The sequence below is a fragment of the Triticum aestivum genome, chromosome 5A, assembly GCF_018294505.1.
Source record: "Triticum aestivum cultivar Chinese Spring chromosome 5A, IWGSC CS RefSeq v2.1, whole genome shotgun sequence".
NCBI lineage: Eukaryota > Viridiplantae > Streptophyta > Magnoliopsida > Poales > Poaceae > Triticum > Triticum aestivum.
Window position 1 is genome coordinate 290,903,707 of NC_057806.1, and position 8,232 is coordinate 290,911,938.

Sequence of the window (8,232 nt, forward strand, 5' to 3'; positions counted from 1 at the left end):
CACTGACTTAAGTCGAATACAAGTGCCCAAAATTTGTGTGCATGTTATAATAAGGATTCACTTAAAATAGTACGTGAGCGAACAGAGGGATCAATTGGACAGTGTTCCCGAGCAGTAGCGAGATGTGTGAGGTAAGATACACCGCTGGCGCTTTTAATTTTTCTTATTAATTTGTTTGTTTCACCCTCTAACTGGAGGGACCCAACGTACTACGTGGAGAGAGGTAAGGTGACTAAGGCTGCATTATTTCTACACCACTGTGGATAGTCTTACCACCAAAGCCACATGACACGATTATGATTGAAATCCTAGTGACTCCCACACACACAAAAAAACACGGCATGCTTGTCACACGAATGCATGAATGTATAAAAGGTTATTTCCCTCTCGTTGAACATAACGGGAGGGTTGTGTAGCTGGTTAGCCTGTTCGCTCATCAAACTTGAGGTCTCGGGTTCGATAACTACACTTGAGCATAATTTGTGCCAGGAGGATTCTTTGACTGGTCAAAATGTTTTCTAGGGTTTGCACGCTTCACACTCTCTCTCCAGAATATATATACACGCTGGAGCCTCAGCGCTTGTAGTTGCTCTCTTCACACTCTCTCGCCCTCTCCTGCTGGAGCCTCAGCACTTGTAGTTGCTCTCTTCACACTCTCTCGCCCTCTCCAGATCTAAACAAGACTTCGTTGGCCTCTCTCTCCCCTCACTGCTGCTCAAAGAGCCGGCAGGATCCGTCCGCCGGGAAGGGAAGGAGGCTTAACGCTGTCACCATCGGCGAGGGACTACCGGCGCAGCTGTTCACTTTCCACCCAGCGACGGTGCGGGAGGGCCTCCGACCCCTTCTTCTTCGCCGTCGTCCCGTCGCCCACTGAACCACGCCCCAAGAACCTTAAGGTATAGTTTACTTACTCCACATGCATTGCTCTAGCTGCATGTATACCATGAATCTAGGACATGGTTCAAAGAGGAAAGGAGTGGGGGAAAGTAGTGGGAAAAGTTGTATATAGCATGAATCTAGGACGTGGTTCAAAGAGGAAATGAAGGGGGGAAGTTGTATAGCATTAATCTAGGACGTGGTTCAAAGAGGAAAGGAATGGGGGAAAGTAGTGGGGAAAGTTGTATCGCATAAATCTAGGATGTGGTTCAAAGAGGAAAGGAAGGGGCGAAAGTACTAGTTCAAAAAGGAAAGGAAGGGACAAGGCTGTAGAGTTTGAGCAGGACTAGATTTGCTGCGCTCACATAGGGAAAGGCATTTAAAGATAACAAAACTGAGACCAACACAAATATGCTCCTTGGTTGTTTGTTCTTTGTTGCAACAGACTGTGCATGACCACAGTACATTGGTAGATGCACATGGTGCTGGTGCATCCACTGTCCCGTGCAACTCATTAGATGTTGTTAATATAAGGCCCTGTTTGGTTAAAAACTCCCTAGTCCCTACCTGCTGGGTTTCAGGGACTAAACATGGACTAGAGGTTATTAAATGACATGATAAAAGACCATGTTACCCCTAGTAATGAACTAATAGAGACAAGGTGCGATGCGTGGCAGGGGCAACTGTTGGAAAAAGTCACAAAAAGACTCGCTCGGGGTCTTCTTTCTTTAGTCCCAAATGCCCACTTTTAGTTCCTAAAAGTCCCTCCTCTTTGGTTTTGATGGGACTGACACGAAGTTTTTTTAGTCCCTACACCAAAATGTCCCTGTAAACAAACACCCTCTAATAATGCCGCTGGAAAATTGACGCAATGCCACAGTTAAAAGCAAATTACATGTTTAACGAATTTTATTGTTAATATAATCTCTATGTTAATATTAATCAATGCCACCGTTTCAGAAATGCTACTGTCTTGCTTTATTTCCCATTTAGATAAGGTAGATGCTTTTTTTGTTGGCTTCTGTGTCATCCACCGTTATTGACCACTAATTGTTTCCTTTGCACCTCTGTGTAAACAGGGTTATCTGCTTCACCTTGTTGCCATTGTGACCTTTTGTTACAGTGCACAAAACACTTTTGTTTTAAGAGTGTTTTGTGCAGTTCAACCAAAATGTCACACCGACAACATTGCTTGATTGCTTGATCTTAGTGGAACTGCACAGGAGGAGATCTTACTTCCTATCCATTAAGGAGAATTTGGTTCTGATATTCTTGTTGTGAGTTGTTTGAATTCCGCATCATGAGAGGTCAGTACTAGCCTTCTTTCACATGATTCTGCAGTGTGCATTCATATGTTGTGCTACTTGTACGATAATGTTGCTTGATTTTAGTGAACTGCACAAATGGAGACAAGACTTCCAATATGTATGTGCACTGTAATATCCCATTGAGGTAAGATAAGGATATTTCACAACTGCTGGCCTGTATTTTGCCACTTTCATCAGAAAATTAAGTTTAGTACTATACTTGTGCTCCCTAATTGACATGCCAAATCTTACATTGAAGGCGAAGCTTGTTTGTTATTGAACCAAGTGATGAAGGAGAAGAAAAACAAAAATCAACTCCCGGTGCTGTAATGAAGCACTGGACTGTGATGACACAAGTAATGATATAGTTTTGCATCTTAATTTATTGCTATGGCTGGAACGAGCAATTGTTTTGCCACTGATTTGATGCCACTCTTAATGTAATATGTAATTATCTCTACTTGTGCAAACAGTGATCTTCTTTGAAGATACCATATATTTTAGTGGAACTGCACAAGAAGATGTTGGAACCATTAAACTAATCGAGGAGTATATAGTAAGCATGGCCACCACCGTAGATAGCAACAGATGGTTCCGGAGAATTGCTTCATTTGTATGCTCTACACAATAAGCCTCCTGACAAAGGTTGGTACTCGCCCACTGATTTCATCCATATGATTGAGCTTTGTCATCTCTATTGGTGTTGTGCTACTATTTAGATACTGTCATGAAAAGGTGGTGTTGTCCTTGAGAAGTGCTTCATCTGTGTTGTTTTAAATATTTCCTTTCCTTTTTTCGAGCAAACAGTGATGCTAGCATTTAGTAGTCCTCTTGTCTTTGCACAACAGGATCATCTTCCTCTGAAGAAGAATATGGAGTACGTGAAGTGACTAGTTCCGATTATGCCAGGATGAAGAAGCCATGTCTATCTTATCATCAAAAGGAGCAGTTGACGGATGGTTACATTACTCCCCACAAGACCAAACTAACTTCAGCTCAGAAGGACTGACAAAATCTCCATTTTTTTGTTGTGATGCGCGAGTACAATGTTGTTCTAGGATTCTTTCTGGTGAGTTCCATTTTTCTAAAAGTGTGCTCTACATGGACCATGTATGTGCCTGTTGAAACTGTCAATTCATAGTACAGTTTGCTCTATACTAATCACTTTTTTGTATTTGTGCAAACAGGGGTGCTCAGCTTGATTTCAATGGGAACTGCACAAAATGTTCATGAATACATCAAATTATTCATTTCCACCACAAGAAAGGAGGTGCCGATAAGTTCAAGGCGTTGCAACATATAAGGGCGAAATCATACAAGCTACGCGCGAATTTGGTTGATTTTGGTGGAACTGCACAAAAAGAACAACTGGTTTATTTAGCACGAGGTGCCATGTCAATGTCCGAATTGATGGCAAACCCTGCCCATTCCACAATCGTAGGCATTTGATATTTTGGAATGGGACAACCTTGTCAAATTTTGCTCATTGATTTTAGCAAGACATGTGTTTGATATTTTCGAATGGGACGCCCTTTGCTGTCAGCAGCGTCTCCCAATTTTTTATTTATTCTTTAGTTGTGAAGTAAATATTGCCTCTGACATGTGAGTCGCTGAGATGCATAATCATCGATTGTTTTGAATGTTCTCTATGAATTGCCAGGCCTGTGTGTTTGATTGCAATGTACAGAAATGCTAAAAAGCTGCTCAAGCTCTTTGTACTCCTTCTGTTCCTTTTTACTTGGCACGTTGTGAAAGTGCATACTTTTTTTTATAAGATTGTTCAAAGTAGAGATACTTTGACTGCAGACAAAACTTGTATGCAGACTAGAAAGGACCGGAGGGAGCACATGTGAAACTGCTGCAAACAAGGTGATCACCCTGGGAATAATGCTAGTACGTATTGTTTTGCATGTTCATCCAATGCCAGTGATACAGGAATTCGAACTAATCGAAATAAATTCATTCATACATGGTCGGACTTCATATAAACAAGCCAGATTTCATTACATTTCATAAATTCTTCAACTAAAAAGGGGTGCGCTGGAGGTATAATTAATTAATCGAAGTTACCCATCTGTGTCTCGCTGACCAAACAGAAGCTTCAGTGACTTAACTGCAGGTGCAGTTGCGTAACTGACATGTGGCCTGTTGGGCTCATGTGTCAGTCAGCCAACTGCACCAGCAGTTAAGTAGAAGCAGCGTTATTCTCCAGCAGAACTCCCCGACTCCACGTCGCCGCCAAGAAGCTAACCGGCCGTCAATGCTCAACCCGCCTAGCTTGGCTTCAATAGGAGGGTAGCAGCGGTGGCCTCACTTGGACCCGAGCGGCGGCGACCTACCATGTTCTACTCTTCCTCGTTTTCTGTGTGGCACAGCCTCGTTGGCAGCGGGGCAGGGCCTCGGCGGAGCCGGCGATGTCCTCTGTCTCGTTGCCGGCGGGCGGCGCCTCAGCGGAACGGTGGAAATCCTCCCCCGCGTTGCCGGCAGGGTGGGGCCTCGGCTGAGCCGTCGATATCCTCTGCCTCGTTGTTGGCGGGGCGGGGCCTCGGTGGAGTCGGCGGTGTCCTCTGCCTCGTTGGTGGCGCCGTGGGGCCTCGGCGGAGCAGGGCCTCGTCGACGCCAGCTGTAACGCCCTCGATGCGGCTATATCTCCTACGTGTCGAAGCACGACTTAGAGGCATAACCGCATTGAAAGCAGTGTTGCAAGTAAGGTAATCTTCACAACAAACCATGTAAATAGATAAAAGGGAAAAGTATACATAGTTGGCTTACACTCGCCACGTCACACAAATACATGAATAACATTACAATCATCCAATACACTCATGGCCGACTACGGTACCAAAATAAAGATCAACCACCACATGCGACAAAGTCCCCGATCGCCCCAACTAGGCACCACTACTGATCATCTGGGAAAGACACATAGTAATGGCGAGAGTCTTCATCGAACTCCCACTTGAGCTCAAGCGCATCGTCTAGAGCGGTATCATCGGTCCCTGCATCTGGTTTTGGAAGTAAACTGTGAGTCACGGGGACTCAGCAATCTCGCACCCTCGCGATCAAGACTATTTAAGCTTATAGGTAAGGCAAAGGTATGATGTGGAGCTGCAGCAAGCGACTAGCATATATGGTGGCTAACATACGCAAAAGAGAGCGAGAAGAGAAGGCAGGTCACGGTCGAACAACTATGATCAAGAAGTGATCCTAGAACAACCTACGTCAAGCATTACTCCAACACCGTGTTCACTTCCCGGACTCCACCGAGAAGAGACCATCACGGTAACACACACGGTTGATTCATTTTAATTAAGTTAAGTTTCATGTTATCTACAACCAGACATTAACAAATTCCCATCTGCCCATAACCGCGGGTACGGCTTTCGAAAGTTCAAATCCCTGCAGGGGAGTCCCAACTTAGCCCATCACAAGCTCTCATGGTCAACGAAGGATATTCCTTCTCCCGAGACATTCTGATCAGACTCGGCATCTTGGTTTTACAAAACATCCTCGACAATGGTAAAACAAGTCCAGCAACACCGCCCGAATGTGCCGACAAATCCCGATAGGAGCTGCACATATCTTGTTCTCAGGGCACGCTCAGATGAGACTAGCTACGAGTAAAACCAACCCTCAAGTTTCCCCAAGGTGGCCCCGCAGGCAGCTCAGTCGGACCAACACTCAGAGGAGCACTGGCCCAGGGGGGTTTAAATAAAGATGATCCTTGGGCTCCGAAAACCCAAGGGAAAAAGAGGCTAGGTGGAAAATGGTAAAACCAAGGTTGAGCATTGCTGGAGGAGTTTTATTCAAGGCGAACTGTCAAGGGGTTCCCATTATAACCCAACCGCGTAAGGAACGCAAAATCCGGGAACATGACACCGATATGACGGAAACTAGGGCGGCAAGAGTGGCACAAAACACTAGGCAAAAGGCTGAGCCTTCCACCCTTTACCAAGTATATAGGTGCATTAAGATAACAAGATAATATGGTGATATCCCAATAATAAACAATGTTCCAACAAGGAACGATCTCCAATCTTCACCTACAACTAGCAACGCTATAAGAGGGGCTGAGCAAAGCGGTAACATAGCCAATCAACAGTTTGCTAGGACATGGTGGGTTAGAGGTTTGACATGGCAATTTGGGAGGCATGATAAGGAAGTGGTAGGTATCGTAGCATAGGCATAGCAAAAGAGCTAGCATCTAGCAAGCAAAGATAGAAGTGATTTCGAGTGTATGATCATCTTGTCTGCAAAGTTGTCAGAATTGACTTGATCCTCGTAAGCGAACTCAATGGGCTCCTCGTTCACGAAATCATCTCCCGGCTCTACCCAAACAAGAACAACAAGCAAACAGAACACAATCAACCACGTGCAATGCTCAAACAACATGATGCAAACATGGTATGCTATGCGGGATGCGATATGTGATGCATATGCAAGATTTGACAAGGAATGATTGAACCTGGCCTCAACTTGGAAATCCAAGAGTGCCACTGGAAAGGTGAGGTGATTTCGGTTGAAATCGATATAAAGATCACCGGAATCGGATGCATGGTTTGGAAATGGCAAGCAAAACAAATATGGCATCGGTCTGCGATAATCAGCAAGTAGCCATCTAAATGCATCAAGATAAATATGCTACAGCACTCAAACATGACAACAAAATACATGCCAGGGATCCACTCATGATGCTTGACAAAAGATGAACACTGAGCTACGGCTAATTCATCCATTAACAGGTTCAAACAAGCATGGCAAAAGTGCAAATGATAACATGTTTCAGACTTAGTGAAATTAACACAAGTCTGGAACTTAACATCGGGATGCACACTTTAGAGCATGAAAACTACATGCTACAGGAACTTAACATGGCAAAGCAAGGCATGGCATGAAGCTAATCAAAGCACTTAACAAAAGTCTCTTAGTGACCTTGAGCCAAAAGGGATCAGAAAATAAAATTTCAAGCATGTGAACATGGCAACAACATAAACAGATCTCAGACTTAGTGAAAAACTGGAGCATGCAAATCAGTTAACGAGTAGGCATGTTTACGAGCTTGATGCACTCACTACAGAGCATGGCATGACAAACTAAGCATACACCCATCAGGAATACATATCATAGAAGCTATACATGGCAAGAACAACAACATAGCATGCACGAAACAATAGCAACATCCTCGGCAAAATCGCTAACATGTCAACAATCTGCCAGGATTCACAATATAGCAAAAGTAGAGCTCGATTGACTCAAGCTAGGGTGCTCCATAAATGCAAACAAAGACATGTACGGATAGAGCACCACAAGGTTAACAAAACATCCTTACTGATCATCCTCAAAAGAGGCACGGATCACTAGGAAACAACATGAACATATGGCATACCAACAAAAACAGAACAAGGACTTAGTGAAATTCTAAGTCCCTGAAATCAGCATTACCGATTACGCTACTTTGCAAGCTTATGCTAGTCACCACACATATCACAAAAATACATGGTAAGCACCTCTGTAAAGATGGCATGGCATATTACAAAACTCATATAGAGCTTAGGAGCATATCATGCACACATTAATCATGGCAAAAATGACAAATATCTATTTGATGAAACAGATCTGGCAAATTTATCACATAGCCCTCTTCCAACAGCATTTCGGGCATCAAGATGAGCTCAAATTAAAATGATGCAATGAGATGAAATGATGTACTCGTTCAGACGAACATTTTGATATGCTACATGCGCAAATCAGAGCTACGGATGCAAAGTTATAGTATGTGCAAGAATGCAAACAAATTAGGGTTCTCTGGGAAAAATTCAACCCTCTCAGATCCAGATCTGGCCGTTGCGCAGATCGAGGAGGTCGCCGGATTCACTGTTCACCGGAGTAGCGAGGGAGGCCGGAGTTGAGGGAGCTGGCCGGAGGAGGAGGTCGCCGGGGCCGGCGACGAGGTGACCCCGGTGAGGAGGCACGGTGGAGGTCGGCGGAGGCAGGGGTGGCGCGGCCGCGTGATGGGCGGCGAGGTCGCCGGAGCTCGGCGGAGCTTGGC